At 41.0% G+C, this 13,119-nt stretch overlaps 1 long non-coding RNA gene across 1 annotated transcript; it reads right to left on the bottom strand.

The window, feature by feature from the left end:
* Positions 1–1,854: 1,854 nt before the first annotated feature.
* On the bottom strand, positions 1,855–13,071 carry LOC147915164 (uncharacterized). Its single transcript, XR_015554456.1, has 3 exons — positions 12,855–13,071; positions 8,307–8,389; positions 1,855–5,454 (listed from the first exon to the last, which is right to left on the bottom strand). It is a non-coding gene; the product is annotated as an uncharacterized LOC147915164 (long non-coding RNA).
* Between the last annotated feature and the right edge of the window lie 48 nt (positions 13,072–13,119).

Here is a 13,119-nt window from a genome sequence, read left to right on the forward strand (position 1 = left end):
AAATACTCATCTGTGGATTTACTTGTGTAATACTTGTCTTCTCAACGAGACTATAGGCTCTTCTAGGAACAGGTCTGCAATTGTTCTTCGTAGATGCAAAGTCCAGCCCAGTGCTTAGCAGATAGTAGGTGTTCAATTCATAACACATGTGGCTGCATATTGGTAAGACCTGAAAATATCAACAGATGTTTATTTTGTGCTGAAAAAGTCCAAACAAATGTGTAATAAAATAAGGAAATATAGTTGAATATGTCCTGTTTCTCCAACCTTCTCAGTTCCCAACCCCTAGAATCTTGCAGCACTCCTCCATTTTCTTACTGAACCTGCCCAGTTTTCAGAGTTGAGAAGGGAAGTATCTTGATTTTATGTTCTTTTGCTTTGCTCCCCCCATACACATTTGGCTTTGTGCAAGAAGGTAGCTTGCACAGGTATGGCTGGGTGAGAGGTGTTGGGAACAGGAGGGATGGAAAGGCAATAAAAAGGAACCATATGAGGGAGGTGGCTGCCCTTGTACAGCTTGGACATCATCCCAGCTCACCCACATTAGAGTTTCTTTTTTAATGCCATATATATCCAGTATTCTCTTCTTCCCACCTCTAGGAATCCAAAAATAAACAAGCTGTTGATCATGGGCTTGGTGTTGGCAAAATTGGCAAGTACGGGCAGACAGGCTCCCAAATCTAGGAGTTTTCTCTTGTGGCCACCACCCACTGCCCCTGGTCCTTTTGGAGACTGTGCACCTGTTCTGGCTGAGCCCACTGGGTATTTTGTTCCATTTAGATGCCTACTGTTATAGATCGCAGGACATAGGATAGGGCTTCTGAGTAGTTTTTCAACTCTAACAATGTCTGTTGCTTCCTCTGATTATCGCCTCACTCCATTACTAGAGTGAAGCCCTCACTCCTTCTCTCCAGCACCCAAGCTCATGTTTTCTTTCCTCCTCCCTATCAAGACCAACTTGTTCCTAATCCCTTTTTATATTCACCTCCACATTTGTGGGATCCACTCTGCATTTGTTGCAGAGATGGGAGGGTTAGATTCAGGGATTCGCTTAGCAGGACGGAGTTGGCGCAGGGCTCTTCCCATCATTCAGGTCAGGCCTTGGGTAGAAAGTTATCCTACCTTGTTTTAGTAACTCACCCATCAACTCAACCGTTCAAAAAATTTATAGAAATTTTGTTGATCCTAGAAGACAGCCCTGATAAATTTGGACTTGGGTTATACCTTTTTCTAAGACTGAAGTTAGCTCAAAACAAATGACTTTTTCCATCTGGGTGCAGGGGAGGGTTGGGAGGGGTTAACGTAGAAAGTGGAGGAAGAAAGAGGAAGAAGGTACCAAAAAGGAGGATCTAACACTGGATTTCAGTTCCCACTAATGGGAAATGGTTCATTTCCAATTCTGCATTTCAAGAACAAAAAGACTTTCTGATGGTCTTTTTAATTCTTTTTGGATCAGTATGAATCCTTAGCAGTAATTTATGTCTTCCTGCATTTAAAGGGTTAAAATATTTTGGGAAGTGAAATAACTATGTTTGAGGATGGTTACAAAGTCAAGACAGGGCACTTTAAATGCATTGTTCCCCAGATGTATTCTGAGTCACAGAGTCTGTTACGGACTAACCTGTTGGCTTTACTTAACCGTGATAGTTCACATATTAGTTTGTCCGTTCATTCAACAGTCAACAACCACTTCGAACCGTGCATTATAATTTTCAAAGTACTTTCCCCTCCATTATACTTGATTCTCATGAGAATCCTGTGATGTAGTCGCTTAACAGAAATTACCATTTTAGAGAACAAGAAACTGAGACCCACAGAAGTTAGTCAGTTGTGGAACTTTAACTGGAACCCAGATCACCAGATTTCACATCAAATTCTCTTTCAGTTCTACCTACTTTAATTTAAACAACATTTTCTAAGCGAGTACCATGTGTTGGACACAAGTCTAAAAGAACAAAAATGAACTACTCTTGTCCTTAAGGAGCTTCCAACCTATCAAAGACAGACAGACATCAAGGCATGGGTGTGGAGTCGGGGTAAGTGCCTGGGTCTTCAGAGAACGCTAAGAGTCTGGTGTAGAATATTGTAGGAGATGAGACTAGAAAGAAGTTTGAGGCCCTAAAGTGCTTGATTTATTGATTCACTGTCACCATCATCAAGTCTTCTCAATATACCGTCCCAAATTATGGCCTTTATTAATGTCATTACTAATCTTTTTCTGTCCCATTTTCTTTTGAGCATTTTGCTGGTATTTTTGTGGCAGTGCCTCCAAAGGGTACAGCAATTCTTAGTAACTTGATGTTTACATGTTGAAAGCTGCTGGACTTCCAACTAGTTGTAAGATTGCTGAAATCGTGTCTGGTCATATTATGCACGTGCCATTATATGCAACTCATCCTTGCCTGGCCACAGAAAGAAAATGGTTACAACTCCTGGCACATAGGCCCAACCCTGAGGGCAGGCTGGGCCTTGGTGACTAGGGTGATGTGGAAACTGGTCTGGATGCAGGGTTGGCACCTGGAGATATCACCTGTCAGTTTATTACCCAAAGGTTTGGGATGCCCACAGGATTGGGGTGAACTTGGGCTTAGTTGAGTGGCATCAGGATCTGTTAGGTGCCCACTTCCTGTTAGGAATGGTGTTGGCTTCTGGAATCCAGGCTGTGGCTGTTACTTGAGGCTGTGTACTTTGGAATGGCGTGATGCTGGGTGATCTGTCTGTTCAGGGTACAGCCTGTCAGGTACAAGAAGGTACAGGTACAATGAACCAAACTGCTGATTGTGGTGGTGGAGATAGTTGAGGATTTGTGTGTGCTCCAGGCTCTTGTGGATCTTCCCACACTGGGTATTGGGTATGACTCGATGGTATGTTGGGGTGGCTGGGTTAGTCCTGTTCTAATCAATACTGGATGAAAAGCTCAGAGGCTGAAACTGCCTAGTGAGGGAGTCAATGCCTCGCACTGATGTTGGAATGGGAGGTAGGATGCAGCATCTGAGAAGAAGCCATCGAGTTTTATTGGGCTCAGAATCAGGACATTTGGGGCCCAGTCCTGGCTCAGGGACTATCTTTTGCATGACCTAAAGCAAGTTTTAGCACCTTTCTGGGCCTGTGTTTCCTCAGTAGACTGTGTGCCCCCTGGGGTCAGGGTCCACTGTTGTATTCATATTTGTTTCACCAGCATCTAGCACAGTGTCTACCCCACAAAAGACTGCCAATCATCTGTGTATTGTTTGAATGAGTGAATGAGTGAGGGAATAGAGTGAGTTGAGCATGAAGAATTCCATCAGTAGTTTAAGGGAAGAGGGGCTTATCAGAACCATGGTCCTTACCCTCACCCCCTAGATCCTAATGTCTATCCTCATGCCCTTTTTCGAGAACTAGTAATTCAAATAATAGTATACCCTCCAAAGTTCCTAACAGCTGTGTGATTCTCTGAAGAAAAAAGATTGATATAGTTTATTTTAAAATTATTTTCCTTACCATTCACTAGCCAAACATGTTATAAGAATCAAAAACAAATCTCCTGTAGCTCCAGAAGGATCCCAAAGAAGTTCTATCTACCAGGAGAGCTCCTGGGTGGCCTCACAGAGACAGCAAAGCAACCAGGAAACCCTCTGACATTTGCAAATGCTGTGAAACACCAACAAACAAGCACAAGAAGACCAAGGGGGTGGAGACAGATCAAAGATTTACAGGATCTACTTAATCTCATTATGGTCAATGTGCTCAGAAAGGGTGCTGTTTTGTTGGTGTGGAGACAAGTGTCTCCCAGAGTGAAAGGTCTTCTCCAAGAGTGAGTGGGCACTTCTCACTTTGCTGTAGGCCCTAAAGATGTGGGCAGCTCCCACTTAGGTCAAACACTCTAAACTGTGAATTAGGGGACTAATTGTTTGCATTTAAAAGGGTTTTCAGTTTCTTGTGTGTGTGCTTGTGAGATAGATAGATATCAAACTAATATGCAAACATTATACAATTTGGAAGATAAAGAAAAGAATAAAGGAGGTGAAAAGCATTCATAACCCTACTACCCTAAGATAGCCACTATAAATATTTTCTGTTAGTTATGTACTCTTATTTATGTCCAGTTTATTTTCTATAAAGAGTATTTTGAAACATAGTTATGAATATATGATATACATATATTATATATACATATACCTCTTCTTTTCACCTTACCTGTTACCATAAGTATTTTCCAACTCTAATTTTTAAAAACGAGTTGTATTATAATTTACTAATTTACTTAAACATTCTCCATCCAACACCCTTTCCCCTAACCCAGTCATGATGGCACAGGTGCATTGTGCAAATTTTCTGTTGTTATATATTAGGCTTGGATGTATATATTTATTCAAAGATATTTTTCCCCGTATGTTGAATTGTGCCTTGAAGATAGATTTCTAGAAGTAGAACTACTGGGTCAAAGGACATAACTACATTTATGATTCTTGATACACGTGACCAAATAGATCGCTGGAAGAGTCATGCTAACCAATATGGAGTATGATAGGAGTCAGTCTCACCATATTTTCACCAAGAATTATTTAAATGTCAGCCTCCACAGTGAATCTAAGTGTTGGTTCAAAGATCTTATAACTACTTGGCAGAGAGGCTGATAGAAGTGGGAAAAGGTGAAGGGAAAGAAGGAAGAGACATTTAAAACTCAAGGGCAGCATTGGAACTAGACACCATTGATAAGTGACAATTCGTTAGAAATTAATAAGGCATTTCTGAAACAATGTACATCAATGTAATACCAGTCCTCAGTTTACCAAAATGGATACTGCAGCAAAATAAATGATTCAGGGTGGACCAGTTGATGGGAATCAACTCTACCAGTAATTTATGGGGTGGTCTTTGCAAACCATGTCCCTCTCTGGGCCTTTCTCAAATGTAGAACTGTAGAACTGAAAGATGAGGAGAGTTTAGATTATGGGGTCATATCCAGATAAGGAAGATAAACTCATAGAGTTATGGGGTCCGGTCAGCTATTCTTCTCTAGACACCCAGATTTACAACTCTGATGAGATTCATGGCTCTATTGGAGTTCTACAATCAAATAGCAGATATTCTAGGAAGCTCTTGGGGCATCTCCATCCTCAGTGATGAATCCCCAAGTTCTATATGTACTGTATGGACCGACGGCAAGATCTTTCAGGGTCTTGTTTCCATGGAGGGCTTCCACAGAGAAAAGTTGAACAAATGGATTGATGAAGTGGCTTGAGTCATCTACCACCATGAAGACATTTGGCCTTTGGCACCTCCCCAGTGTTCTCCTGATAGTTCTCTATCCAGACAGTGGCATACAGAAATTATTAAATTGCTTCCAATTTAGTATACTAAAAGAATAATTGCAGGTTCCTTCATTTCCCTGACTCTATTTTGGGGACGTGGTTGAGTGGGAAGCAGGACTTCTCAGATTTTAAGAGAGGCCTGGGTCAGCTTTGGAGGTTTCTGGAATTGGGGGAAAAAAAGAGAGAGAAATGAAAAAAGTGAATATATATATGCAGAAAAAAAATATATATATACAGGAAAAAATATATACATATACAGAAAAATTGAGAAGATTGTATGGAGAACAACTCCGTACCCAGTTTCTCCTATTATTAACATTTACATCAGTATGGCACATTTGTAACAATTAACAAAACAATATTGATACAATATTATTAACTAAAGTCCACGATTTATTCAGATTTGTTTAGGTTTACCTTAGGTCTTTTTCTGTTCCATGAACCCATCCAAGATATGACATTACATTAAGTTGTCATGTCTCCTAAGGCTACACTTGGCTGTGGCAGTTTCTCAGACTTTCCCTGTTTTTGATGACCTTGATCATTTTGAAGAGGTCAAGTATTTTGTAGGATGCCCCTCTATTGGAATTTGTGTGACGCTTTTCTCATAAATAGACTGGGGTACGGAGTGAAGACCACAGAGGTAATGAACCATTTTTATCAACTCGTACCAAAGGTACATACAATCAACATGGTTTATCATTGTTGATATTGACCTTGATGACCTGGCTGATGTAGTGTTTGTCAGGTTTCTCCACATAAAATTACCTCCCCCTTCCCCTTTCCCATACTGTACTCTTAGGAAGGAAGTCACTGTGCATAGCTCACACTTAAGGGAATGGGGAGTGCTACTCCCTCTCCTTGAGAGCAGTGTATCTGCATAAATTATTTGGAATTCTTTTGCAAGAGATATTTGTCTCTTCGCTTCCATTTATTAATTTTTTCAATAATTTATTTATATCTATGTGGACTCATGGATATTTATTTTATACTTTGTGTTATAATCTAATATTACTCTATTTTGTTGCTTAAGATTTTCCACCTTTGGCCATTGGGAGCTCTTCAGGTGACTCCAATGTCTCTTTGAAATATCCCCCATCAATGTAGGGTTTTTTTGTTTTTTTTTTTGGCTGAGGAAGATTCACCCTGAGCTAACATCTATTGCCAATCTTCCTCTTTTTGCTTGAGGAAGATTCACCCTGAGCTAACGTCTGTGCCAGTCTTCCTCTGTTTTGTATGTGGGTTGTCACCAAAGCATGGCCACCAACAAGTGGTATAAGTCCACACCCAGGAACCGAACCTGGGCGGCTGAAGCAGAGTGCGCCAAACTTAACCACTAGGCCATGGGACTGGCCCCCAGTGTAGGTTTTTTTTAAAGCAAATCCTTACTTTATGGTGCTACAAGATGTTCCATCCTAATTTTGTATATTTCTTGACCCAGGCCTAGAATCAACCATTTCTCCAAGGAGCCTTGCTTCCCATTACTGGAGAACAGTATCAGAAATCAAGATCTGTCATTGCTACTGTGGCATCATTGCTTCTAGGCCAAATATATTTTAAATGTTACGTTTTTAACACCAACATACATATAGTTATAATACAATTGCACTATTCCTAAGACAATTATAGATTTATCAAAAGTAGTAAATCACAGTACCATAGGAGCCAGTGGGGGCTCCTACACTGGGACCCACTCACAGGATTTGTGTATGACGGTCTTCTCCTTTCCATCCTGTCAGTGTAGCACTAAGACTGATGTACAACCTCAGTGGAGATCAAGTCAAAAGTCCAAATGTGAAAACTTCTCTGAATCTAAGGGCACAGCAAATGGCTCCTTTGCAGGGCTGCCCACCCCATATCCTCTTTCCATGACAAGCCATGGAAAAAATAGTGCATTTAGAACCTGGGCATCAAAGTTCCGGATCCAGCTCTGTCAGTGATTCAGTGTATGTGGCAAATGCATTCTGTCTGGGCCTCAATTTCCAATGATAAAAAATCAGTACTGTTGGGTTAGACAACTGTTAAGGACACTCCTAGTTCTAGCATATTATAATTTTCAGTAGTTTCCCATTGAGAGAATGTGATTGGCTCCACCTCTCCTTGTACATGGGCATCAATATTCCAGAAGGTCTAAGCCAGCAGAGGGATGGTGGTGGTGGAGAGGTCACTGTTAATAAGTAGGAACTACTTGATTATTTTCTGAGGATGTTGAGGTCTGTGAAAGGCCTAATTTTGTCTATATAATCAGGCCTGAGAAATGTCAGATCCTTCTTTTTAAAGAATGGAGATCAAAAAAGTATAGGAAATATTGATGGAAAGTATCTCTTTCATTGCCTTCAAGTTTGTTCTGGTAGATCAAGGCTTCTTTTTTTTTTATTGGTAACGGCAAACTCCTCATCTGTTATTTCCTCTGACTTCAAATAATCACCTTTAATGCAGTGATGGCTGAGCTACGTCTAAGTTTCTTACTAGGAATCTCTCTAGGTTTTTTTCTTTTTCTTTCCTTCTTTCTTTCTTTTTGTGTGTGTGTGAGTGTGAATGTTACAACATATTTCTTACATCCACATGGGGCCCAGTGTCTTAAAGACTGCCCAGTTTACAAGTGTCATCTCCTTCCTATCATTGACTGGGACAGTTTCCAAAAACAAACAGAAGAGGAAAAAAAATAGAGTGCGGAAAAGACACTGAGAACTGTCATCATCTGATTACAAATGCTGGAGATCAAAGGTACAAGGTCTTAAGAACTTGTCTTCTCCAACTTTTAACGTTTAAAATGTTTAATTGGCTTTTGGACCCACTCAGCATTATCCCAGACTTTGGTCTACAATTGGTTAAAAATTGATAGAAGTGAGGATTCTGGGACTGCCTTCTTAGAAGTTTAAATTTTAACCCCTTCCCCCATCGCAGGTACACATATACACATATACTCCTTTCCACCCCCCAAAGTTATGCAAATATGTATTTAGATATAAAGGTACGGAATTTAGAACAGACAGCCATCACGCAAATCACCTGGGTTATTCCTTCATCCAGTTGAGGAAACTGAGTCCTGACTAGTGGTTCTGCTCAGGTCCCTTAAGGAGTTCCAGGCAGAGCTGTAATTAGAAACCAAGGTTTTTCTGGCAACAAATCCAGTTGTTGTTTTTTTTCCCCTACCTCACACTGTGCCCCGGCGGAGTTAGACGTTTGTGTGTATGTCTCTGTATGTACATACATTACACAGACACGGACGTGTAGGAAGCATGCACCAAGCATCTGTAGTCTGACCTCAGGGAACAGTGTAATGACTCGAATTTCAGGCAGCTGAAAGGTTTCTGCGGGTGGAGGTTGAAATAAACAAGAAAAGCCACTGTGGAGATGTGAATGGAAAAGTACCGAGCACTCCCTCCCTGCACACATTCTTCCGCTCTCCAGCTCTCCCTGACATCAAGCCGGCTTCAGATAGGCTTCTGCACGGTCAGGTGTACAGAGGGCGGTGTGGAGACGAAAGGAAAAAAATGCAGGCACAACACGCAAATCAGGTTTTTCCACTTCTAGCCTTAGGTAGTGAAGACAGCTAAGTGCAGCAGTCTGGTGGCAGGGTCGGCCAGCCACCCTGAGTTTACAAACACTCCAGGGCTCTCCTCCCTTTATCCCCCTCGTAGTCCAGCTGCTGCTTTCCCTCATGCTAAGGTTTCATAGGCAGTGAAAACCCTGCTGTTCAAAACAGTGATCAAATGCAATAAACAAATGATTATGCGTCCCCCCATCACTTCTCTATTTTAAGCTCCCGATAGATATTTATTTTCATTCTAAATAAGTGAGAAAAGTGTGGAAAATCAGTGTTTTAGGGGAAAACTTTGAGGTAGGCTGAAAAGGTTTCTAAAGAAAAAAAAAGTCTCGGAATAATACAGGCTGAAAGCAGGCAGCATATGGATCAAAACACTTCTTGACACTTGCTTTTCAGAAGGTAGTGGCTGGAAATCTATTTTTTTGTTGTTGTTCTGTCTCAAAACTCTCTGCTCAATTTCTCTAAAACAGACTAAGAAAACTCCTTTCTCCAGGGATAATATAGGGAGCTTGTTTACAATAGTTCTAAATGAAGGATTTGAAATAAAATGAATGGGTAAAATTTACATGTCAGGTAGATAACATCTCCCATGCCCATCAAAAGTACTGTCAAGGGCTCCAGCACAGGTAACGAGCACAACCCAACCCAAATGACTATCAAAACTCAATACTCATCGTGACTTGGAGTTTGTTCCAAGAACCAGTTTTCAGTTTATATAGAGCCCAAAGCAGCCTTGCTTTCCTCAGTCTGCCAGAAAACAAGACACTCACCTCCAAACCCAGGTGGCAGATCAGCCTGATTCTCTAAAATGAAACAGGACCATCCCACCACGCAGACCCATTTCAGCTGTGTTCTGGGGTCATGCACGCCTCTAGTGAGGGCCGGCCTGTCCTCCAGAAAGAAGGAAGCCTGGAGGAGTTGAGGGATTATCTGTAAGTTTCCTTCCAGTTCTAAAATCTATAATTCTGTGGTGTGATTAGTTTCAAGATCTACCAAAGTACCAGAAGTTCCTGACAAGGGAAACAAGTTTCCTTTTTGGAGCCCCCTTAGAAAGAGCACAAGACTGTGTTTATTCCAAGGATAGGTTCCTTTTCAGCTATGACTGGATTGTGGGGAAGGTTTTGTGAGCAGAACCGGATGCGAAATCTGTTCCTTTCCTTAAATAGATGTATTATTAAGACCAGCCTATTTTATTTTGTAGCAAAACTTATATTTACCCAGCAGCTGTGATTAGGAACCTATTACGACGCGCAGTCCACGGGGCAAAGGGGTTGGCCTGGTCCTCTGTTCCAAATATGAACTGCCAGTAACCATTAAATCATAGGACTGGTTGATAGTCTCTCCAAGTCTTCAGGAATCACACATAAGACCCCAGACATGGAATCTCTCTTAAGAGCTTCTTAAGGATGATTTAAAAGAATTTGAATGTATTCAAGTCGATTCTTTCTTTAATCCTGTAACATAGCACTGCTGGAGTGAAGGAGGGCCACACAGTGATGCCATCTGGCTACTAATGGGGAGAGATCAAGAATGAGAGAAGGAAGGACATTCTAGAAAAAATTCAATTGGTATAAAATTTGATAAAGTTACTTTCCTAGGAATTGAAAAGAGATCAAGAGGTGGATGCACAATTTTCCTCACTGTTCATTCAGTAGAGAGAAAGGGACCTACCTAAAAGTCAGTCTCTAACTTTAGAATATTTTCAATCATTGTTTTCTTCTTTTAATGGTTTCCTTCTGTTCTGATCAATTTCTTTCAATGTAAACAGTTTGATTTGGCAAAAAAAAAACAGTAGTAGAAATGTGGGACTCTGGCACTTGGTCCTAGAAATACTGCGCTGAGAACTTTCAGGTCCCTGGTGGTGGGGTTAATTATCTATAAACCAGGCCTGGTGGGTTCTCCAAGGGCTCCTTGCAGAGAGTTAAAAGGGCTGAGGTACAAGAAGGGTGAATTCCTTCCCAGCCCCCACTCTGGTTGGTTCTACTGCCAGAGGGAGCACATTTCCCTTTGCTCTGCAGCGCCCCCATGGGGCTAAAATTGGAGTGGCAAAGAGAATGCAGGAGGGACCAATGAGGCAGGATGGCAACTTTGACAAGAAAAGTGACCAAAAATCACAAAAGTAATCTCATTGTGGGATCAAGGATAGGGCACAGCCATATAATTCACATTCCAAACCACACAGATACACCTAAAGTTCTTATTGCTCATAAGAGACAGAATAAAAATATCACACCTATACATACACAAAGAAAATCACTTCAGCAAAATCGGGGCATCATTTTGAATCCAGTGGGATTCATTTTAAACTCTGAAAATGAGGGGGAAGGAGGCAATAAAAAAGCAGATTGCCTTCTGGCAGAATAAATCTGCACTTGACAATATCATGTGGCTTTGGGGGTAAAATGTTCATGTCAACAACAATGACAGGATTAGGCCTATGTATATTTTTCAAAAATCCTTCACAAGACAGGCTTTTCTGCAGAGGCTGCAGTAATCCATCTGTCAATAAGAATTAAAATATTCAGATTTCATAGGGATAGACACTTATGCATATATCCTGAGCACTGGCCCTTGTGGGGAAATAATCAACCTCTTTGGACCTCTCTTGGTTCTAAAACCCCCAACACAGCCTTTTCGAAAAGGGGGGCTGCATTTTCAGCGATAGATATGAACTTCTTATGGACTTCTTCTGGAAAGAAGATCCCAAATATCCCAGGAAACAGCCAGCAATCTTTCATAGCTCCGCTCGCTTCTCCATTATAAACCCAAATTTGGGGTTCGGAGAGGGAGATTATTTTGGGAGTATCTTTATTGGAAATTAACATGTGCAGAAAGTTTGCGGAACCTTTAAGAACTCATCTGTAATTTAATGAGTCGCCTGAAGGACTCTCATAGCCACGGCTCAGAACAGCCTGACCTTTGAAAGCTGCTTCTGATCCAAACATTTTGGGTTAATTCTTGAGGAATCTGAAATATTATTTTCCCCTCACACCCTTCTTTTAAGAGAGACATAAAAGAAACAAGAGTCTCCCTCATTCAGGGATGAGTAGGAGGGGAAAAAACCCCAACCAACATTTAAATAGGGAAACTGGCAGTTCTGAATAAACAAACCAAGGCCCACAGTGAAATGATTCTGCACTGCATTTGCCTTTAAAAAGAAAGGAAGAAAGAAAGAAAGAAAGAAAGATTCCCCCTTCTCCTCCGCCTCCCAACTCAGTTCGAAAGCTAAGAGGACGGTGCTGCGTGCAGCGCGCCGTAGTTGTAGGACAGTCTGTTCTAAATACACGCAGTATCTGTGATACTGGCACCGCAGGCCTTTAGAATTCCCTCCGCTGATCTCTCAAACACAGACAGAAGAGATTTTTTACAACGACCTTGAAACGAGGGCTGGAAGGGAGGGAGATGAAGACCTTAAGAAAAAGCAAAACACAAACATATATTTGGCTCTACAGAATTCTGGAGAACACTCGCGTACACATACCCAAATACACACACATTTCTTGCAACCAGAAATTTCCTAAGAGTCCACAATAACAGAAAGAATAAACCCACCACTTGCTGTCCTGGAAAGAAACAAACCAAAACAAAACAAATCCTTTGAACATGTCTCTCAAGTGCAGGAGAGGCTCCTTTCTGTAAAAGTCCAAGAAGAAAAAGAAAATTGCACCAAAAAAAAAAAAAAAAAAAAAAGTGGGGGTTAGGATTGTTATATATACGACCAAAAATTTAACCTTCTTTCCACAGTATCAGTATTAAAATAACAGATCTTCTTTAAAACGCCTGAGAGATTAGACAGGGAAAAAAACCACTCAAAAGAAAATCCAACCGATGCGGGATCCTATGATTTACGTAACATCACAAACTTGGAAAAGGCAAAAATCAGAAGCAAAAATCCGAAAATCATCAAAATACAAGTACCAAAAATCCCAAGCCACCACACCAACAAGGAAAAAACAACAACAACAACAACAAAAAACTGTCCCAAATAAAAATAAAGCAAATGAACCCACCGAAAACTGCTTGGCAAATATTTTTCTCGTGGTGCCTAATATTCTAGCTGGAAAGAGCTGTGGTGTTTATTGTTTTTTTCTCTTAACTCGCCTCTAACCCTACTATATATAACAGACTTTTTCCAACGGATCGAACCTCTCGCTCCCTTTTGTGTATTTAGCTCGAGGAGCTGAGTTTATGGGTAAGAGAGGAGGAATTAGCCCCAGACCCCGGGAAAGCAAAGAGCACTCCCCCTCTTATGTCACCGAATAGCAAATTAGTTCT

The sequence above is a fragment of the Ceratotherium simum genome, chromosome 15, assembly GCF_057802395.1.
Source record: "Ceratotherium simum simum isolate JZ-2026a chromosome 15, ASM5780239v1, whole genome shotgun sequence".
Lineage (NCBI taxonomy): Eukaryota > Metazoa > Chordata > Mammalia > Perissodactyla > Rhinocerotidae > Ceratotherium > Ceratotherium simum.